The 23341-nt window shown below is 45.9% G+C and overlaps 1 protein-coding gene across 3 annotated transcripts in view; it reads left to right on the forward strand.

Moving 5' to 3' along the window:
• LOC106508356 (uncharacterized) overlaps positions 1-23341 on the forward strand; it is a 232700-nt gene that overhangs the window by 75820 nt on the left and 133539 nt on the right. For all 3 annotated transcript variants that reach the window (XR_002346918.2, XR_014813521.1, XM_084973746.1), the window contains exon 4: positions 13739-13784. The gene's annotated coding sequence lies outside the window, so the exon portion shown is untranslated. The remainder of the gene's footprint in view (positions 1-13738; positions 13785-23341) is intronic.

Raw genomic sequence — 23341 nt, forward strand, 5'->3', positions numbered from 1 at the left:
CAGCACACGTGATCCTGCGCACGCTTCTGGGTTATTCGCTGCTTCTCAACATGAAGCCCAAGGAGCCGCGGGACCGCAGTCATCAGCGCCCCGTTCACAGTTTGTTTCGTTGTGTTTTCTCTATTTTAAAAGTTTATATTGAGTGACGTCCATTCTTTTCGGTGTCCCGATCTTGGGTACATCAAGACCTTCATCCGGTGGTAACCGGCCCTGGGACATACGTAATGCAATATCCGTGACAAAGTGCAAGGTGCCGGAGTCCTTTCAGGGGAAACGCGAAGAACCGGGGGAGTGTTCGGGGCACAGGGACGTGGGCCTGTCTTCTGAAAGACACCCTCCGCTTTGCACAGCGCTACCAATCTCGTCTTTTTTTCTTTCTTTGCTTTCCTTTTCTTTTTTTCTTGTCTTGCTTTGCTTTGCTTCTCCTTCCTCTCGTTAGTGGAGCACTTGTGGCATACAGACATTCCTGGGCTAAGGGCAGAATCGGAGCGGCAGCGGCCAGCCTACACCACAGCCGCGGCAGCACCAGATCCGAGCGGTGTCTGTGCCCCACGCTGCAGCTTGCTTTGCGGAAGCACCGGATCCTTCACCCCGTGAGCGAGGCGAGGGTTGGAACGCGCATCCTCACAGAGACGTCAGGTTCTTAACCTGCTGAGCCACGTAGGGAACTCTCTTTTTTCCTTTTTTAAAAAATAGCCTAAAAGCTGCTTTCTCTCAAGCGCCGTCCCTGACTCATCTCCCACCCCACATCTAGACTAGGTCCTCCTGTGCTGTGTTTTCAAAACGTCCCTACTTACCACAATTGGATCTGTGCAGCTCTTCTTCCTCATAGCTTTGTATGGGATAATTAGCCCAAGTCCTTCTCCCACGTGGCCTGAGCTGAAAAGGGAGCTGAGAATATGATTGATCTAGCCCCTCCAAAAATGGCATTTCTTTCCAACATTTTCTTCAGGCTCGAAGATAAACTAAGCCTGATACTGTCAGATTCTTAACCGTGCCATGTCCGCTTTCCTCCGACGGTTGGGTAGAAGCTGTGTGAAAGTCAGGATTGGTGTGGACGGCTGAGCATCAGCAGTAGGATTCACAAGGTACATGAATGAAGTTCCGTGTGGAAGCGTTTGGAGATGAACCTGATTCCAGATAACAAATGGCCACCAGCGTCTCTCCGCCTGGGGTTCGACCGCACAGTGAGCTCCAGTTTTAGTCGCTTTCATTGCATGATCTGCTCGAAGCCTGGCCGCCTCACAAAGGTGCATTTAGGTTCACATATGGGCGAGGAAGGCAAGCGAGATGCTAGCACAGGTTTCTGTCACTCTTTCTTACGACAGAACAAGCCTGGCCCCGAGCGTAAGGCTGATGCGCCACAGGATTTTACAGGGAGTGACTGCATGTGACTAAGCGTGTCTCCTGTCTTCCTCACGCTACTCTGCGCGCTGGTTTATTCAGTCCTTTGAGTGCCTGACGAGGTAAGAGGAAACCAAAAACCGTAAGCCTACCGTCTTTTATAGTTTGAGATCGGAGGGACCAAGCCCCCCCCCCCCCCCAGGAGCCAATGAATCCACAGGATGCCTAAGATCGCAGTGGGGAAGTATTTATTGCCTGAGCGAAGAAACGCAGGAATGAATGGAAGGATGGGTTCCGGTTCCGGCTCCGTCGCTGATTAACTATGTAATTGACCAAGTTACTTACTTTCTCCATGGATCAGGTTTTCCTCAACTGGAACGCTTAAAAATCTCTAGAAGCAATTCGATTACATACCCACCCAAAGTCCTGAAGAACGAGACAGATGGTACAAGCGCAGGGTCGGCCAGACGTAGCCACTCATCTCTACTCCTTTTCTCAGGCCGTACAGACCATGGTGCAGCCTGTTTCAGCTAAACGGCGTTAAGTGACAGAAAGCGTGTGTTTCCGTCTCGGCGACGCTGATTCTGGTAGGTGGCTTTGTATATTATATAAGCTGCACAGATCTTCACTTTCTTCTACACAGACTTAGGAGGAGAATTAGGATGTTTCTGACCCTTTTTTTATCACCAACATTTGATCATTCTAGTTTCTTAAATATGTTGTTTTAAGTTACTCTTTTTGTGAAAATTCTAGTTGCCAATGATTTTCTTAAAACTTTCAAATTAATAAGTCCTCTAAACTTTGTAAAGATGATAAGTATCATAGAAAATTAGTTATTTCTGAAGAACATCGATCTAAAACTGGGAGAAACACAACATAGAGGGACAATGATAGCCGGGAGTTGGGGACCGCTGTGCCTGCAGAAGGATTAGGGTAAAAGGAAACATAGTCGCAGCTTCCCGGCCACAAGCAGGGGGAAGGTGCGCTAACTTTCACGAGTGGGTTAGCACCATTTCATCTCCCAAACTTTTCAAATGTTTGGTTCTCTTCGAGACAGCAATTTTGATTCAAGCAGAACAATTTCACATCTCCCGGGACACAAATAGCTTTCATTTTTGCAAGAATTCCTTTTAGCCTTTGGAAAAGTGCCAAAGACCCAGGATTTCTGCAGGTTTTAACTGCATTTCCCACACTGTGCATCCAATGAGATATGACACATGGACATAATGGGTTCCTAGAGATATGTTTAAAAAGAAAATAAATCCCAAGTTTTTGTTAAAATAGTAAACCTTTCCTAGACATACCAGGCAGGATAAAAATATCTTCTATTGTATTCTTCCACTTTCTTTTTGAAGGACGTGATTTTGAGTGTGACGAAATAATGGCACACAAAAGAGAACATGCCCTTGTTCAGAGCAATTAGATTGAGAAAAAAATCAGCCGTGGCCTCAGGGCCAGAAACTCAAGAGGGACCAAAGATTCTCTGCAGAGAAGCCAGATCTGTGTATAGGCAGGTGTGATCTGCTGGAGGATGAAAGAGGTGAGCGGTGAGGCATTTTAGGTAGTGGGTTCTTTTGGTTTTTGGTTTTGTTTTGGCTGCACCTGTGGCACGAGGAAGTTCCCAGGCCGGCGATCAAACCCAAGCCACAGCAGTGACCTCACCCAGTCCTTAACTGCTAGGCCACCAGGGAATTCCGTGAGGCATATGAAGCAAAATTTATGTTCCGTCAACTTTCTTTAGAGCTCAGACTTCCAAAAAAACAAACAAACAGTAAAATGGGAGAAGGGGCACAGAACAAGTGTAAATGTGTGGCACGAGGAGCATCTTTGAAAGGACGGGGAGCAAAACAGATGAAGACAAGGGGAAGACTGTGTTTTTGAGGTGGCGGCAATTAATTTTAAACTTTCTGAGGGATCTCTTCAGTGAATCTCCCAAAGACTCCTAAAACTTCATCATGTCCTAAATATTATTCCTAGATTTAGCTTAGATGTTATCAGAGCCTGAGAGAAGAACGGGGTGTGGAGAGTTTATTTGGAAGTCCATCCTGGGAAGTAGAAAAAAATGAATGAGAGGATGAAACCAGACATGAGGAAAGAGCGCCCCCCACCCCCATACAAAAAAAGGATGGATTATTGAACTGGTTACCAGCATCAGTAACTGGGACACGCTGAGCACCTTGTGGAACCTGTCTCCAAACGGTCTCAGAGAAGGAGGGGTGGCTGAAGCAATTACCCCCTGATTCCTCCTCCCTCCCACGTCCAGGCTACCTGTGGGCACCCCCTGAGGGTACCCAGGCCTTGGAAAAAAGCCCCGAGGTGGAACGCAGAGACACAACAGTTCCCATTTGAGATGGAGCCCTGACGAACCGCGTGGATCCCGCACCACAGCGGCGCTGACACAGGCGGGCGAGGGACAGGCGGTAGAGACGCCACAGCAGGTACCATGTGCGGAGAGCGTCGCTGCGCAGCGCGGCTCCGCGTCCCGACTCGCTTTTCCGTGCCCGCGGGGGCCCTCGGCCAAGGCGCGGCAGCCGGAAACCTTCAAGGGACCATGTTCTTCCGCCGCCGAGTCTAATACTGACGTTCTGATCTTTTCACCCTTTCTCCTGACTGTGGTGAAGCATGCAGAGCATAAAGCTGGCCATCTTTTTTTTCTGTATTTATATTTATTTTTTGTCTTTTTTAATAAGGATTTTTTTCCATCATAGCTGGTTTACAGTGTTCTGTCCATTTTCTACTGCACAGCAAGGTGACCCCGTCACACATACATGTGTACATGCTTTTTTCTCACATTATCCTACTAGGTGAAGTGAGTCAGAAAGAGAAAGGCAAATACCAGATGATATCACTTCTCCCTGGAATCTAATATATGGCACAAAGGAACCTTTCCACAGCAAAGAAACTCAGGTTGGTTCAGCAGCGTTGAGTATGGTCCATTTTGTTGTGAAACAGACACCCAGAACCTTTTTGTCTTGCAAAACTAAAAATTTACACCCTTTAAACCACAGCTCCCCCTCTCCCGTTGCCTTTCATCTGTGAGCTGGAGGATAGGCCACATCAGCACCCGAGATCCCATCAGACAGGAATTCTTGCTGCTCCACGGTTAAATGGTCCCAAGTTCTCTCTTGTGTCATCCTCAGGTATTATTGTTATTTGTTCACACAAACAAGATGAAGGTCATTTTAATTTTTTTTATTTAGAAGAATATAGCATATCATTGAATTAGCATTAAAGATAATCAGAAAACTTTCAAAATGGAGTGGGGAGGGCAAATCTCTTATGAGTCAAACACCTAACCACATTCATAGTCAATAATTTTGATCTGTTTATTTTCTTGTTTTATATCTTTTAACAGGTAGATGTATTTTTCACATGATCTTAATCACACCGTATGTACAATTTAGTTCCTTTTAAAATCTTAACATGGGGGAAGTTCCCATTGTGGCTCGGTGGTTGACGAATCTGACTAGGAACCATGAGGTTGCGGGTTCTATCCCCAGCCTTGCTCAGTGGGTTAAGGATCCAGTGTTGCCGTGAGCTGTGGTGTAGGTTGCAGACGCGGTTCCAATTTCACATTGCTGTGGCTCTGGCGTAGGTTGGTGGCTTCAGCACTGATTCGACCCCTAGCCTGGGAACCTCCATCTGCTGGGGAAGTGGTCCAAGAAATGGCAAAAAAAGACCAGAAAAAAAAAAAAAAATCTTAACATGGGGAACACAATCAGTTTGAAATGGATAATGATAAGGTCTTACATTTAGGCTGAAAAAATCGATTGCTGAGGTCCAAGATCGATGACAGCAAATCTGACCTAGTTTGTGTTAGCACATTCACAAACACAGCACACAGCTGAAAGACCCTGGGGCTATGAGTTGGCCGCAATCTCAACGTCAGTCTCTGTTGAGACCAGGCTTCTCGAAATCAATTGCAATATTGGGATACTTTAAGAAAGATGTGGATAGCTGTTTCCAAGGCAGAGGAGCATATTTTAAGAATAGAACCAGAGAATTACAGCCTCTACCACATAAAAGATCTGAGAATATTGCTACTTTATTGAAAGATCTTAGCATCTTGACCTTAGCAAATAGGATGGGAAGGACTATACCTTTTCTTGGAGTTAAAACTTTTTGGCTTGGATGTACTCCCAGTTTCAACCCAAATATAAAAGTGAGTACTTAAAAAAACGACAACAACAGAGACCTTATGGCCGTAACTTTATGAAAGTGGAACAGCTTTTAACAGGATCCCTAAGGGTTCCTATATGAGGATCAAGAATCCCTTAGTGTAAATTGGTCACTGGGACTGGGGAAATTAGTGTATAATTTCCACACCAGAAGAAATCCTAGAAGCACCTTCAAGTTCATGTACAGTTACAGATCAGCATAGATTGAGACTTACTTTTAAAAAATATTTTTTGCGTTTAGCTATTAGATAATTTAAATTCAAAAAAAGAATGCAAACCTATTCAAATAAAAGAGACCTATATGTTTTTTAAAAATACGTATATAATCAACACTGGTCTGCCATATGCTCTTCCATGCTTACTCTGTGCTATTGCAATCACATATCCCCAAATATATAACATCTGGGCTGTTTGGGTTTGTTTTGAGAAACGAGATTTACGGTATACTTGGCTGTGCTTCCCTCACAGAAAGAGTGTACTAAGGACGACCTCTTAGACCAGCTCAGCACACACGCATCCCAGTCATTCATTCTCTGAAGTATTTGCTCTGCGTGTTCCGCAGACTCATGCATGGTACACGCATAGTCTCTCCTGGCTGTCGAAGTTATTGCCAGTATTGTTTTCTTCTTCTTCTTTTTGCCTTTTTCTTGGGCCGCTGCCACGGCATATGGAGGTTCCCAGGCTAGGGGTCCAATCGGAGCTGTCGCCACCGGCCTACACCAGAGCCACAGCAACACGGGATCTGAGCCGCGTCTGCGACCTACACCACAGCTCACGGCAATGCTGGATCCTTGACCCACTGAGCAAGGGCAGGGATTGAACCCGCAACCTCATGGTTCCTAGTTGGATTTGTTAACCACTGAGCCACGACAGGAACTCCCTCCAGTACTTTTTTTTTTTTTTAACCACAATTAGTAACGATGCAAACCATTCAAATGTACTTTGATTGAATTTCTGTGAGATAGAGTCCCAAAACTTGGATAGCTGGGTCAGAGGTTATGAGCAATTTGTATTGGAATAAATATTGGCAAGTTCCTTATCAAAAAGCTCTCCCTCTCCACAGACTCCTTCAGCAAAAACCCATGAAACTCTCTTCTCTCCACTTGTGCAGAAACACGGACATTGTGGATTTTATGAAGATGTCTTCAATTACTTTCAAAGATTTGCTAATAAGATTGGACTATTTTGCATCTTTCTAGACACAGAACTAGTACGAGTGAAACTGGCTTTTGGCTTTGTGTGATTTTTGTAGCAATTAGGGCTATTTAAAAATGAAACCGAGTCTGCCTTTTTGAGAGACCCGTTTACTGTTTCTGGAAGCTGTGCTTTGGAAATAACCTGTCTAAAATAACCCTTATATTCGCATCATAGTTTATTGCTTATGGAGCAGCTCCGTATCTTTTGACTTCTAGTAATCTTTGGATCGCCCTCCATCTGTGAATCTACAGATATGCAAGTTATTAAGAATCTTGCTTTCTGAAAATGGATATCCATCTCTCATAGATTCTCTCATTTTCCTTCTCTCTCTGTCTTCCATCCCCAGTTTCTCTTTAGCATTTTGGGGGGAAAAAAAAAACAAAAAAACAGACTAATGGGGCACACTCTTCACTCAGACAGATGTGGTATAGTCATCGGCATCCTAATTGTGTATCTTTTGCAGGTCATATACCAACTTAATATTCACTTTAAAATCTAACCATTGAATTCAGACTTAGCCTCGAAGCACGACAGGGCTCTTTGATTTATGTCTATATCACCCTCGCTGATGCCAGTGATGCCGAACCAGACTTTTGCCCATGTCCCTCCCGTCATCTCCCCACAACTCAAGCTGAACCAGACTTTTGCCCATGTCCCTCCCGTCATCTCCCCACAACTCAAGTTTGACATGAGAATCCAAGGCAATGGCTTTTGAAACAAGCTTAATGGAGTAGCTTTAATTGACAGTTAGACGCGGGAGAGGCTGCAGTTCTTAGAAAGCTAGAAAGCGGGGGTAGGCGGGGGTGTTCCTAGAACCCTGGAAACACCGCAGCCCTCAGAAGCTGGTGGTTAAGTATCCTGGCAACGATGACAGTGAGTACACCATCTCAAGGGCAGAGGGCAGCGTTTCCCCAGATGTCACTGTTTAGTTGTCGCTGTCCGGCAGCAGCCCCCGATTAGGAAAAAAAAAAAAGAAAGAAAGAAAGAAAAAAAAATCCTTCCTCTCCCGAAGGAGCAGAGCCAGCCCTGACGGCGGTGGGGGAGATGTTGGCAAGGTACAGGAACAGGTGGCAGCAGCAGGTGTGATAGGTGAGAGATGACAAGGGCACAGAGGGTGCTGTTGGCAAGCTGTCGGGAACCAGAGTTCAGGCGCTACCGGGAGCCGAGAAGGAGCCGAGACGGGGTGGGGGGAGAGGAGCAGGACAGACTGTAGTGGCAGGAAGACAGGACAGACTGTAGTGGCAGGAAGACAGGTCCCCCCTGCACCAACAGGAAATGTGGTGCGACTGGAAATGGCCCGCCTGCAGCCCCCAAACTGGCTTGGGATGATCACACCAGGATGGCCAGGAAGCCTGCAGGGCCCCGGCAAGCGTGCAAGTCACCCAGAGCTCCCGTGCCAGAGGCAGGCCACACACCGCAGCCACGCCGAGAGAGGAAGACAAAGAGAAGTGAGCCTTAGTGGTCTGTCTGTTTCCTTTCTTTCTCATTGATGCTTTGCTTGTTTTGTGGCCACTCAGGGAACCATGATCTGAAAGGAACACGCCCGGGCCTCCCCACATACTCTAAGAACCCAGAGTTCTTAGGTGGAGACTCAGATGAAACACCTTGTTACAGCCCCAAATCTATTGGCTCTGTAGCTGTGCTGAGACCACGGATCAGGATAGCTAATTACAGACGATGGTGGAACAGTTCTCTCGTGCCGTTCAATTGCGTAAATATTTACTGACGCCAGATTCCTGCATTAAAAGTCCTATAAAGCAAGGGGTCGCCGAGGACCGCCACCGTGCTGGGTTTGGAGGCTGCTCTGACACCGTGTGACTGTATGGTGTGATGACATTTTAATTCACTGTGATGGGATTGCATCAATATTTTCTTATGTTTGTTTTGACAAATTGTCGCACATAAGAAGATATTCCTCCAGGATTCCAAAGTGTCAGTCCTGCTGGGGGGAGAGTGGAGTTGCAAAGCAGAGTTTAATTTCAGTATCTTACACTATATTGTGTTTTCTGATACACTTGATGATACTTTTTGAAGTGGTGGTTTTTCAACTGCATCTTGTAGCTATGACAAGATTGGCTTATTCATTCAAAAATGTTTTCTTAGTGCTTACTTTGTACTAGGTGGTGTTCTAGGTGCTAGAGATGTAATGAAACAAAAAACAACATAAAACAAAACAAAGAAGGCCCAGACATTTATTGAACTTCCATTGCAGTGAAGGGTGGCAAATGATAACATAAACCACAAACAAATAAATCTCAGTCAGGAGGACGGAGCTGTTTGGCTGGAGGGCGGCCAGTTGCGATTTTATAGAGAGAGTGGTTCCGAGCCGCATCTGGGACAAACTGCCGTTGCAAAGAGACGGGAACCGTGAGGAAAGCAAGCTGTGCAGATGCGGGGGAGAACTCTGCAAAAGGCACTCTTGCTGCAATTCAGGAAAAGCAAGGAGGCCAAGGTGACTGAAACAGCGAGCGGGAATGAGACTGTGGGACCCCAGGTCCGAGAAGTGGGGGTGCTTATCAGGTGTGACCTCATAGGTGACACTCGGGCTTGTGAAGTTTCTTCTGAGGAGTGAAGGAAACCGTCGAAGGCTTTGGAGCAGACCTAGACGATCTCGCTTCATTTTCCCAAGGCTCCCTCTGGCTGCCGGGGGCAATAGACGGTAAGGGACAATAGATCGGAGGGGACACAAAGGTCAAAACCGGAAGTTCTATCAGGAGGCCGTGGATAATCCAGTGCTGAGACGGTATGGTTGGACGAAGGTATTTGTACTGAGAGAAACTCGAGTGGCTGGATGCTGGATGCATTTTAAAGACAGAGCCGTGGAGGGATTCCCACTGTGGCTCAGTGGGTTAAGGACCCAGCACAGTCTCCACGAGGACGTGGGCTTGCTGCCGGGCTTCACTCCAGTAGGTTAAGGATCCAGCATTGCTGCAAGCTGTGGCATAGGTCGCAGTGGCAGCTCAGATCTGTGTTGCTGTGACGGTGCCTAGGCCTCAGCAGCAGCTCCCATTTGACCCCTACCCTGGGAACTTCCACAGGTTGCAAGCACTGCCACAAAGGGGCGGGGGGAGATAGAGCCTCTATTAACCCCAAACTTCCTACCAATTTTTTTTTTTTTTAAAAGAGCAATAAGAGCTACTGATGGATCGAATGTATGGAGAACAAGAGAAAGAGAAGTAGCCGGGAAGAATACAAAAATGTTTGAACCAGGCCACCTAGCAGAATGGATATGCCACGGACCGCAATTGGGAAGACTCCTGGAAAGTCTAGACCGGGGGTGTTCCGTTTGGCTCCCAGGTCCCATATGCAGACACAGACTGAGTACTGACTCCGAAAGTCTGGAGTTAGGGCCACGTTGGCCCTGGAGATATAAACCCCAAAGCTATGGGCGTAGGTGTAAAACGCAAATCCGTGGGCCAGAGGGAGTCACCCAGGACACTTGTGTAGATTAGATTTTAAAGCTCTGAAGAAGATGAAATCAGAACAGAGCGAAAACCCCCAGCCCGGGGGGCAAGAGAGAAACTGAGAGGTGGCCGCAAACCAAGCGAAGCAACGGTTTCGAGGAGGAGGAGCTGAGCATGCAGGTTCACTGAGATGGTCAGGTCAGATAAGAACTGGAAATGACGATCAGCCTTGGCGACATGATCCTCCTCAGTGGCCTTGACAGGCCCTGACTCTGTGATGGGTGACCCAGGAAGCTGGGGTGCAGCGGGTTCAAGAGAGAACAAGAAAAGAGGCTTTGGAAAACTCAGTCCTTCATGAATTTGGTTTCCTGGAGATCAGAAAAAATGGAAAGGCAGCTGGAAGGGAATGTAAGAATGAGGAAAAAAAATGGGTTTTTTGGTTTGGGTTTGGGTTTTTTTTTAAGATAAAGGGTAGGAACCATACGTTTGTCTGAAGATGGGAAGGCCTGGGTGAGGGGAAAACCTTGATGACAGGAGAGTGGGGGAGACGCTGGGATGGGGCTGAGTGCTCTAGGGTGGAACGAGATTTCTCCGCCTCGACCCTGCTGGCACACTGGGCTGGAAGGTTCTTTATCCCGGGGCCTCTCTTGTATATCATAGGACTGCTTTGCAGGAACCACGACTCCACTACCAGTTAGGTGCCTGAGCAACCGCTTCCTGGGATGAAGCAGCAGGGCTGGTTAGAAAATGGTTACTGTCCCAATAGACAGGGGGTTCTGGAGCTTAGAGAAGTTCCTCTGCTTTGGGGGGACTGTCCTGTGCCTTGTAGGCTGTTTCGCGGCACCACCGGCTTCTACCTAGCAGCACCTCACTCCATGTGACAACCAAAAAGATCCCCAGACACTGCCCAACACCTCCGGGGGAAAAACCACCCGTAGTTGAGAACCTCTCTGACAGAAGATTGAATAAATCGCTTTTCGTTCCACTTAATGTGTCAAGCCAGACATAGAATCTTCCACAGGATGCAGAAAACACCCCTTCCACCTAGAGTAGCTAAGCCGTAGAAAAAAGGACATAATCTGACTAGAGAGGGAAACGTGCCACCAGGCCAAAGACTCCCTCACTGTCTCTAAAGTGGTAAAAATATGCTTCTACGTTTGGTCCAATTACCATCCTCTCGAAATGAATTATTTATTTCATTGCTACCCCATTTAATGGCACTTCAGCGACTGGAGGAAGGCTGTCATGAGCTGCCGAGCTCTTCCTCTTCCTCTTTGGGAGTTCATTGCTCCCAGTGCCATCAGCCAGTTGCACAGGCTGGTAAATTTTTCCTGTGGCTGTTTCCAGGGGGCCCGGGAGGATAAAGCGTGAGGCATCCCTGTCTCTGCGTGCGTGTGGCATTCTCAGCGTTTCTTTGCACACTCAGCAGACTTTTCTCTTAAGACACGGGCAATAGCCACGCTTCTGTTGCTTTCACGAATGTGTCATTATCTCATGCCCTATTGGGCTCTTTAAAAAGTGGGGGCACGCACTTCTCATGTGGGTTTTGCTGGTGGAAAGCCAGGACCCACTTAAAGACCCATCATCCGCAAGAAGGATGGGAGGTCCCCGGAGCAGCCCAGCAGTGGGGACACCACCCAAGACCGATGGTCAGCGCCACCCTCAGTGACTGAGGTCACGCGTGTCTCCTTTTCCACAGCAGCGGTTACACGATGGCGCCACGTAGACGGTGCAGAAGGAGTAAAAGGGGCCGAATCCAGGGACCGTTAGGAGGACTTCACCGAAGGAAGAGAGAAGCGGAGGACAGGCTGAAGGGGTTGACAGCCGCAGAGAGGAAGGCGCGGCGGGGGCCGGCGGGCAGAGGAGCAGCCAGAGCAGGAAAGGGGCCGCAGGCAGCGGGCGCCTCTGCCCCTCCCGCCTCCCTTCGGGACCCGACGGCTCGGAGGCAGGCGGCTGTTGGCTCCGAAGGAAGGAGGGGGGCCCTGAGGGAGGAGAGACCGAGCCCCTGAAGAGGGAAGGGAAGGGAAGGGAAACCGCGCAGGAGGAAGAGGGAGCTCCAGAGGTGCTCCCAGAATTGGCCTCTCTGGGCTGAGGGATCGGAGCGTGACCGGGGAAAAGAGCTGAATTTCCAATAGAAATCGGGCATCCGAGTGATATGAAAAGAAGGCAACAGGCCCTGAGACCTTTGTTAAAGCTCACCTAAGGCTAGACAGCTAGAGCCTCTATCAAATGATTCCTGACCATAGAGATACGCTTAAATAGTACATGTTTTGTATCATTTAATTATAGGTCTGCAGCATGGATATTATATGGCTACTGCATAATACACATATCTGTCGTTTCCAGGAGAGTCACCGGTGATGTAGTCACAATAGCGGTGCGTTTAGGAGCTACTGACTGTGCTCCTGTGCGACCCGGGAATGTTGGTTCCTTTGACCAGCCGTGAAAGTCGAACGGTTTTCCAAATTCTCCGTACGCGTTTCCACGGGAAGAAAGAATATGTTACGGCAATTACGGCTTCGAGAATGAGTGAATTTAAATTCGGAAGGAGAAAATGGATGAAATATTGTCAAGGAAACTGGGGGCTTGGAGCTGGTTTTATACGGTGTTTGTAGCCATATTTCGTGACAATCAAGTCCGGAGTTCTGCTCTGTCACCAGAGCCGCAACCCGAAACCAGGCCCGATTGCTCAGGCTCCGCTTTCTACCCCACACTGCACCTGACCTAGAAAATAAGCACAGGGCCCATTTGACGTGTATGAGACAAAGCATTTATTTTAAAGCTACGCTATTGCGCTTTTAGACTGGGACCGACTGCAGTAGGCCACCAGCCCGGCTGACTTGACCTCCGAACGGCTGTCTATTCGTTGCCACGCAGACCTGATATTCTTTGTTTTTAGCAGGGGGAGATGAGGGCTAATGTGTCATTTCCAAAGGCGTTCTCGTAAAAGTTTAAACCTCACCGTGAGAGGACTAAGTACGTTAAAATATACTATTCAAACCTTTATGGGTTGGGGAAGCGGATAAAGGCGGTCAAAAGGTACAAACTTTGAGTTACAAGACAAGTAGGTACCAGAGATGTAACGTGCGCCCCACAGTGACGACAGTTAAAACTGTTGGGCGGGGTGACTGAGAGCTGTCCGGGAGCTCCTGTTGCGGCTCCGGGGGTTACGAACCTGACAGCCTCCCCGAGGATTCGGATTTGATCCCTGATCCCTGGCCTTGCTCGTGGGTTAAGGATCTGGCATTGCCTGAGCTGTGGTGGAGGCCGGCCGCTGCAGTGCTGATTCCACCCCTAGGCTGGGAACTTCCAGATGCAGGTGCGGCCCAAAAAAGCCAAAAAAAAAAAAAGGAGGAAGAAGGACATTTTCAGTGTTCTCATCCCAGGGAAAAACACGGTTCCTCTTCTTCCATCTGGATACCGGGCCGGGCTGTGGGACTTATTGCACAGTACACGCAACGCAAGTCACTCCGCTGTATGATAAACCCACACAGTGCCGTGGGTCAGTTACTCCCTAACCAAATTGGGAGAAAAAGAAAAACAATGACAAGGGGATAAGACAACATGTTATTTAATAGTTTTAAGACTAAAAATGCTTTTGTGGATCTTTTCCAGGGTTGCCTTGAAGATCAAGTGAGAAAGAATAAAATGACAGGCTTTGGTAAGTATAAAATACGAAAGAAAATTGACTCCATTATTATTATAGTGTGTTATATTATTATATTTCTTCCAAAATCAAAGTCATTGCAAATGTACATTACGGATGGCGCAACTAAATGAAAACATTACGTGATAAAATACATAAGAAGAAAGATCATTAGCTCCTACCCATTTAGAGAAAAATGAAGTTTGGACACCACAAATGTTTAGAAGAGAAAAGCAAGGAACTGGTCCAAAGTTTAAGAAGGCCACGTATTTATGACCGTTGCTCTTGCATGGAGACAGTCGCCCTCCGACATGGAAACTAATGTTCGACACACTCCTGGGGAAGTTTTTTGGAAGAAATGCCTTGCATTTGCAGCAGTACTTCAAAAAGAATAAGAAAAATAGACGCTAGTTTTGTTAAAATGTGCAGTGTTCATAATAAATGATTTTGTTAAGACGGGAAGTTTCGTAAAGAGACACGGTGCCTTAGGTCCTTTGTGTTACTGGTACAAAGAGACGTTCAATAAAACGATATACAATAAAATAAAAGCTCAGTAAACAGTGGAAACTCTGTAGAAGATGAGTTGAGGAATGAAGGGAGCGTTTCTGGGTCAAGAGCGAGGGAGGAAGGGAGCGGTGACCCGAAGCCCACCAGCTGGGTCTCCCGACTGATGCAGGAACGCGGGAAGTGGGGTCGGGTTCCTGGTCACAGGCCCCGGGCTCCGAAAGACGCCCCTTGGTGTGAGGCTCTGCTCCCGCCACCGCCTTAAAATTCTTGCTGATGCGACTTCGAAGCTGTGTCTGGAAGCGAGGTCTCGTGGGCCGAGCAGTCACCCGGGAGGGCAGGAGGTGCGCGCCGCACGCTGGCCACCTGCGTCCCTCGCTGCCCCGCTCCCGTGCTGTGCCCGTGGGAATATTCCGGTGGGAATTCCGGGCCGTGCGGCAGCTCAGCCGGGCTGCCGGCCAGCACCAGGGGGGCTGGACGCTTTGAAGACCGAGCAAGGCCCGGGTGCAGGGCCGCTGCCGGCAGGCCTGGGAGGCCACACGTTTGGTCCGAACCAGAACTTGCTGTGAGAGCAGGAAAAAGCCCTGGAGAAGCGCTGCTGCCCAGGACCAGCCGGCCACGCGGGCCGGCCAGAACGACAGGGAAGGGAAGGGGCACAGAGGCCGAAGCACCGGTTCTTTCCCTTCAGGGCTTCCCTAAGTAGCAGGAGGCCGAAAGTGGAGCCTTCAGGTAGAATGCGTGTCTATCAGGAAAGGAAACAGAAAGAGTTGAGTTAGTTTTGTGCGGATTGCCGCTATTCTGGTAAGAACAAAATACAGGAGTTCCCATCGTGGCTCAGTGGAAACAAATCTGACTAGCATCCGTGAGGGCGCAGGTTTGATCCCTGGCCTCGCTTAGCGGGTTAAGGATCCAGTGTTGCTGTGAGCTGTGGTGTAGGTTGCAGATGCAACTCGGATCTGGCGTTGCTGTGGTGGTGGTGTAAGCCCAGCAGCTATAGCTCCAATTCCACCCCAGCCACCTGGGAACATCCATAGGCCACAGGGAGGGCCCTAAAAAGCAGCATAAATAAATAAATAAATAAAATTTAAAAGTGCAAAGTCATGTGCATGAGATATAAAATATAAGTGTGTAATTTCAGTGATTGACTCTGCAAACCAGTTCAATATTCTTATATTTACATTTAAAACTGGCATTACAGAATATGAAGATAAGCAGTAAAATGTATGCAGTAACTTAAATTTATAAATTTTCCCCTAGTTCCTTGGGGGCTTAGAAGTTAAGGATTTGGTATTGTTGCTACTGTGGCTTGATTCCATTCCTGGCCTGGGAAGTTCTGCATGCTCCAGACACAGCCAAAAAAATAAGTAATGAAATAATTAATTAATTAAACTTTTCTTTGCTTAGAACAATATTAAATAGCTAATGAAAAAACCAAACTCGGCCTGCCCAAGTTGAGGGACAGATTCAGAAGAGAAGGGGAAAGGCTTGTATTTCAGTACCTTTAAAGGCACTCTTCTGGCTTTTTTTTTTTTTTTTTTTTGCTTTTTAGGGCCACACCCTCTGCATATGGAAGTTCCCAGGCTAGGGGTCCAATCGGGGCTACAGCTGCTGGCCTACAGCACAGCCACAGCGACATGGGATCCAAGCCACGTCTGCGACCTACACCACAGCTCACAGCAACGCCGGATCCTTAACTCACTCAGCAAGGCCACGGATCAGACCTGCAACCTCATGGATACTAGTGGGCTTCTTTTCCACTGCGCCACAACAGGAACTTCTCAAGTCTACCTCTCGACATAACTTGCTTATGGTTTCTCTATCATAAAATTAAAAAATTTTGTTCTTATTACAGCCGCACCTGGGGCAAATGGAATTTCCTGGGCCAGGGGTTAAATCAGAGCTGCATTTGTGGCCTGTGCCATAGCCACAGCAATGCTGGATCCAACCTATGCCACAGCTTATATAGCAACGCAAGATCTTTAACCCAGTGAGCGAGGCCAGGGATCAAACCCGCATCCTCAGCAGACTATGTCAAGTTCTTAACCCACAACAGGAACTCCTAAAATATTTGTATGCTGTCAATTTATTAAGTCTTTCTCTTGTGACTTTAATTTTGGTATTTCGCTTAAGAAGACCACTCTTACTCTCAAAACAAATATATGTTTTATATATTTATCTTACATTCTATATTTTCATCTAATTCTCATAGGAAGTTTATTATTATTTAAGTCTTCAGATTTTCTGAGGATTATTTGTGTGGGGGTTACAAATCTCACTGCATTCCACTTTCCAAATGGATAATAAATATCCCGTACACTCTTTGAGGAATAGTTGACATGTTCTTACTGATTTAAAATGCTACTTCCATGATAATTTAAATTTCCTGGAGTTCCCATGGTGGCTCAGTGGAAACAAATCCAACTAGGAACCAGGATGTTGTGGGTTCGATCCCTGGCCTCGCTCAGTGGGTTAAGGATCCGGTGTTGCTGTGGCTGTGGTGTAGGTCAGCAGCTGCAGCTCCGATTCAACCCCTAGCCTGGGAACCTCCGTATGCTGCAGGCATGGCCCTAAAAAGACAAAAAGACAGGAATAATAATAATAATAATAATTTCCTTGCTTTCACAGAATCATTTCTGGGCACTTTACTATTAATTTGTTATTATTTATTGTTCCTGAATACTTGTTTAAGAAGCACATGTGTACATAATACAAAATGCTACGCTGTATATTCTAGGTGTTTGAAACATTTGAGTGTAAATGTTCATCACAAGGTGTGGCAGAATCCACAGAAGGAGGTGTGTTTGGGAAAGTCTGGAGATTAGCACGAATGAACAGTGGCTGCTGCCTCTCCTCTGTAATGTTTTAGTATTTCTCATGGGAAACTATTCATGTATTATATGCTTGCATGAAAACAAATTCGATGAGCAATACTATTAAAATTAGATACTATGTGTATAATGATTTAAAGCACACTTGCTGGGTTTTTTTTTTTTTTTCCTTTTGTTTCTTTTTATATCCACACCTATGCAAATGGCAGTTCCTGGGCCAAGGGTCGAGTCAGAGCCACAGCCTGCAGCAACACCAGGTCCTTAGCCCACTGAACAAGGCCAGGGATGGAACCTTTATCCTCAAAGAGACAATGGCAGGGCCTTAGACCTCGAAGCCACAGCGGGAACTCCCACACTTGCTATTTTAACTTTTGATTTCAGATATCAAATATTTTCTTCAATAAGATCTTTTCCAAGGTGATAGGTCTCGTTGCAGGGGCCTCTGTTCTAATGAATTTAGGTAGGTGAGTGTCGCTGAATGATATAAAGAGATGGCGTTTGAGAAGGGAAGAATGAATCTCTATCTGATGTTCCTACAAATGCCTCCAGTTCCTAGAGAAATGAAACATTGCACTATTTCTGAGTTCAAACTGCTGATTTGAGGTAAAATCTAAGAGTAGCTGAAAATGTCTTAAAATCAATACAGTTATGGAGAGGGTATTTATTCAGCTGGAAGCCAGAAAGTTGTAATTCATGCCAGAAGGCTTAGAAAATACACAATACTATACATACACAGAGATATAACATGTCTGTAACGTGCTTTTTATGCACAGGCAGTGGTGCACTAACAGCGTAACAGCAGCTTGTGAACATTTTCATGCTCGTCAGAGCCTCGAGCCAAAAAGAAAAAAAAGAACCTTAGATAAACCAGAATACATTAGGCATTCATAGTTTAGAGACACGGCTTTATAAAAAATGGTTTAGGAGTTCCTGTCCTGCCTCAGTGGAAACGAGTCTGAGTAGGATCCATGAGGATGCAGTTCAATCCCTGGCCTCGCTCAGTGGGTTAAGGATCCAGCCGCGAGCTGTGTGTGGTGTAGGTCACAGATGCGGCTCGGATCTGGTGTGGCTGTGGCTATGGTGTAGGCTGGCAGCTACAGCTCCGATTCGACCCCTACCCTGGGAACCTCCATATGCTGGTGGTGCGGCCCTAAAAAGACAAAAAAATAGGGGGGGGGGTTTCAAAACATCGTTCTAATGGATCACTCAGGAAATTAAATCAAGAATGATGACATTCAGAGATTCAATTCAACAGGTGTTGAGGCTATACATTTTTCATCAGAACTAGTATTTGTGGCAAGGAGAAGAAATTGAACAGCTGTTTCTAAGTCTTCTTAAGGAGGCTGTGCATCTCTAGTTCTTTCATACTAATACAGCGTTAGAAAGCCCATGAGGAGTTCCCGTCGTGGCGCAGTGGTTAACGAATCCGACTAGGAACCATGAGGTTGCAGGTTCGGTCCCTGCCCTTGCTCAGTGGGTTAAGGATCCGGCGTTGCCGTGAGCCGTGGTGTAGGTTGCAGACGTGGCCCAGATCCCGCGTTGCTGTGGCTCTGGTGTAGGCCAGTGGCTACAGCTCTGATTCGGCCCCTAGCCTGGGAATCTCCATATGCCAAGAGAGCGGCCCAAAGAAATAGCAAAAAGACAAAAAAAAAAAAAAAGAAAGAAAAGAAAAGAAAAGAAAGCCCATGAAAACTTTAGGAAATAGACACGTGTGCTCTAGACGCCAGTGTTCAAACAGAGATACTTAAATAATCAAAAATAATATAGACCGAATTAGACATCTAAGAAGGTTCTTAAAAATGTCACAATAGAAAATATATTTGAAATATAAGAACATATGACTCCAGTATCAGGAAGCTTTTGCTGATACGGGAAATCCAAAACTTTGAGAACCAGAAGAAATTTTTCTCGGAGGAATCAGAATTCCCACATTGAAAACAAAGGCAAGTAGAAAAGATTCAATGGCAGGAATCAAGGCTAAATTTTCCCATTTTTAAGGGAAATAAGTTGAAAAAGTGACCTCTAGTGGACTCTTAGCTTCATGTATAAAGCTGGCTCTTTTCATTTTGAAAAAGATAAAAGTGTGTATTATGAATGCACATTGCTGAGAACACAGACTGCGGACAACGTATTTCAAAAACACATGTGGTAACATAATGTATTTATTCTGATTGTTTTCAAAATGTAAAAATCATTGTTTCAAAAGAAATTCCCCAATTCTCCAATATGATCTAATTTATTTTTAAAAAGGTAAACTTTAAAAAGTACTTTTCCCACACGGAATGGTGTTTATTGGCCAAAAATTCATTTCAGCCAGGCCAGGTCAGACGCAGTTCATCTTCAGGAGAAATGAGTGACGTGGCCTCATCTGCACTTGGCTCTGTGGGCCCGGCGCTCCCCGTCTTTCACCCGCCCCTTTGCCAGTCGCGTCTCCAGCACACCCACAGCACAAGCTGGTTTCTCCCATTCTAAAAGAAGACTGAGCCATAAGAAGAATGAAGTAATGCCGTTTGCAGCCACATGGGCAGACCTAGAGCTTTTCATGCTAAGGGAAATAAGTCAAAAGGAGAGACAAAGGAAGAAAGACGTCACTTATAGGTGGAATCTAAAATAGGACAGAAGTGAACTTACTTGTGAAACAGAAACAAACTCATAGACGTAGAGAACAGACCTATGGTTGCCGGGGAGGAGGGGGTAGGGAAAGATGGATTAGGAGTTTGGGGTGAGCAGATGCCAACTTTATACATAGAATGGATACATAACAGGATCCACTGTAGCACACAGGGAACTGTATTCAGTAACCTGTGATAAAACATAGTGAAAAAGAATATATATATATTTTTATATATATATATATATATATATATATGAAACATTTTGCTGTACAGTAGAAATACGCAAGATTGTAAATCAACTATGCTCCGATTAAAAAAAAAAGAAACAGCTGTCCCTCTGCAGAGGCCCAGAGTCTCTGATGAACAAGTGCCACAATCCAGCACCAGTTGTTTCCTGACTGCAGCATCTTGAAGGAAATTTGTTAAAACACACAAGTTGGAAGCAAGATGTTGGCTTACAGTAAGATGAAAGAACAGTGAAAGCAGGAAAGAGCCTCACCAAGTTAGAGATGAGACGTCTCTTCAGAATCACTCTAGAGTATATTTTTACTTAAAAAAAAAAAAAAGAGAACCATTTTTTTCCAAAGAGTGAAAAAAAGTTAAGATGAAATTTCTTGAATATAAAAGGAAGTATATTCAGAAGCTATATTTCCAAGTAAACATAGAAATTCTTCAAATTCCAAAGGGCATAGAAAATTCCTAGAATGATCATTTTACTCTTTGTAACCTGGAAAAACTGTAATGTTTGGTTACCATTAAAAGTTAATTAAAAATCAATTTCTGAAAAATTGTAAGTCAATAATCATCTTGAGATGAGGAGATTTTTAGAAGCAGAACTGCACAGGTCTTCAACAGATGGAATACAATTTCACGAGACTACTAAGATTTCCCTAACTTGAAAACTTGTGCTAGCTCAACCCCTGCCCCTTCGGCGATATTTTGAAATGGAATAGGGGGTGTGCGCTTAGCATTGGTCTGGTCTACTTTTCATGTTTGGTGTTTCTTTTTCCATTAGAGTGAAAACGACAGAACCAGAGTTTTTCATCCTTATTGCTTTCGGTTCTTTTAGCACCTGTGTAATTTTGGAGCCCTGAAAGGGTATTTAAAGAGCTAGGATAATTCTTTTCCAAAGTTAAACACAGAGACTTGCAAACCCTTCTATATAGAATCATCTTTGAGGGCTCTGCTTAGATAATGTACTGATAAAATCCATGCTTTACTCTTTAAAAAAAAAAAAGTGGACTTCGTGGCTACTAGACAGTTTGTCTCGCCAGCCTGTGCCAGTGTTCAGAAAGTGCCCTCCTTAGGTGCTTAAGAAGCCAGCTTATCAGGACCTCCCATGCTGCTGAGTGAGCAAACAGGTCTGGCGGATGGGCCCTAAATTAGGCCAGCATTCCTGGGCTGCTCCAGGCCGCCAGGGAAGAGAGCTTTCTGGAGCGCTGGTTTACCCCAGATGCGCAGAGGAGCTAAGGAATCTGCTCCGTCACGTGGAGGAGTCCGTGGTTCAGACTCAACTTCGTTTATCTTCGCTTCCCACCTACACTGCTCAAGAAGAGACAGTCTGTATGCCGGGAAATCTCCCTTCAGAGCTTCCCAGCAGCATCCTCCTCTCTGCGCAGAAAGAGAACCCAAGATGCCTCCCTTCCTCCACAAAAGGAGACAGCAGTTTATAAAGTTGAGAAATCCCAAGAAAATGGAAAATTCGCCGAGGCCCGAAAAGCGGGGCGATGACCAGAACTGTGACGGCGCTGGTGCCGACCACGTGCCTTGGGCTTCCAGACTCTTTCCGGTCTTTGGAAGGAGCTGATGGGATTTTTCGGTTCTTTGGAAGGAGCTGATGGGATTTTTCGGTTCACGGGGAGACCACGGACCCTGGAGAAAGCAAGGGGACCCGCCCACACCACACACTGGCCCCCGCCGACCGAGAGAAATGCCCAGATCTTTCTGACGCCGGCACCTGTTTTGTCCTACCTCCCAAGGCATCCTAGGACGGCCCGCGTCGTCGCGGTCTCAGAATCCGAGTCTTCGTTCTTATTCGCTGCCCGTGCCGGTCGTTGCGAACCCCACCCTAACAAGGTTTGGCCCACCGATGACCCAAAGGGGACGGAAACCACCGCAAAGCAAATGAAACGAAAACGCGTGACGTTTCTCAGGCCACCCCGAAGCCAAATTCATCCACGCACGTGCGCAGAGGTGTTAAAGAGATCCGATTTCATCCCCCAGGGAAGGCTCTGCCGCCAAGGTAGCTGGAGAAGACCATTTAGGCAGCCTGAGTAGCGCGTCAATTAACCTGCTTTTCAGAGAGCAGCAGCAAGAGGACAAAGAGTTGTTATGATTTGAGGTGCAGAGAAAGAAACAAAGGCTCGGAATCCCGGATGCATTTGTTTGACTCTTAGAACTCTAGACTCTTCTAGGATGCTTGCCAATGAATGTTTGGTTGAGTATAAATAAGCTTATTATCATGTATATACATAAACGTGAACAATAGACCTGAGGGTTAATAAAACATTTTATACCTAAGCAGACCAATGTTTTACCAGAAAGAACTGTTGCCATTTTTGCCTGTGTTTCTGGGACATCTTCCCCTCTTAACACTCTGAATTCTAAGTATGAGCAGTGTTTCCAGATTATTTCATTCTACAACTTCTTTCTATTGGGAGCCAGAGAAAATGCCTGGAATTTAACATGGCATGACTTCAAAATTTTCTTCTCACGTATTGTGGCTAAAACCATGGACTTTTAAAACTCAGCTTCCCTGGAATATGTTGCAAATAAAAGTGCGTTTGGATATAATACAAAGAAAAAATCCCAATGCCGTCAAAACAAAGTTGCCACGTGAAACACCCCTTCCGCTTCCGCGGGTCTGCACGCGGGATGCGTTTTTAGTTGAAATGGTCTATTTTAATAACGGGTGTTCATTGTTACACGTGTTCTTTAATACTGTTCCACTGCAAAGAGGGGAAATGCTACCTTAAGGAGAGTAATAATGGTTATCAGCTGACAAATGTATCTGCTCAAGGAACAGATGTATTAAATTATGTTGAAATTTAAGTCACCGATCAATCTGAAAATTTTTTCAAATCTATAGAAATTGCTTTTCTAATGACAGGTGTCATGACCTTTACTTTGTCCTTGTCACATCCAACTGTTGCTTCAAGCATGCAGTACCTTCCTCTCATATTTTACCGGGGAAGCTACCGCCCTAATTGAGAAATGTGAAGATAGATAACAGGCCAGCGATATTGATAATGAAAGCGATGCAGAGCAGGCACCTGCTGGGATAAAATGAAGAGTGTTGCACATTATTAATTGACAATTTTACCTCTGAAACTAGGTGGATCTGGTTATGTGTACAGAACCAGAGGAGGAATAGGTATATGCTTTCTTGAAGGGAAGGCACTGTTGGCTCTGTACTGTGTTTGAGACTTAGAACGTTAACTTTTTCTTCGATTCTGCTTGTTTGAAAATAGAAGAGGTGAGACGGGCAACACATCCCACAACAGGCACCTAAGAATCAGTTGTTACTAGAAAGAACAAGCCGGAGGAATTTCTAGGAAATAAAAACGAGACCCTCGCCAGAGGAATTTCTAGGAAATAAAAACGAGACCCTCGCCATCTTCTCTGC

Source organism: Sus scrofa, chromosome 8, assembly GCF_054392235.1.
Source record: "Sus scrofa isolate SSC_HxYL_T2T_F1_AM1 chromosome 8, Sscrofa_HxYL_maternal_Yorkshire_Landrace_v2.0, whole genome shotgun sequence".
Lineage (NCBI taxonomy): Eukaryota > Metazoa > Chordata > Mammalia > Artiodactyla > Suidae > Sus > Sus scrofa.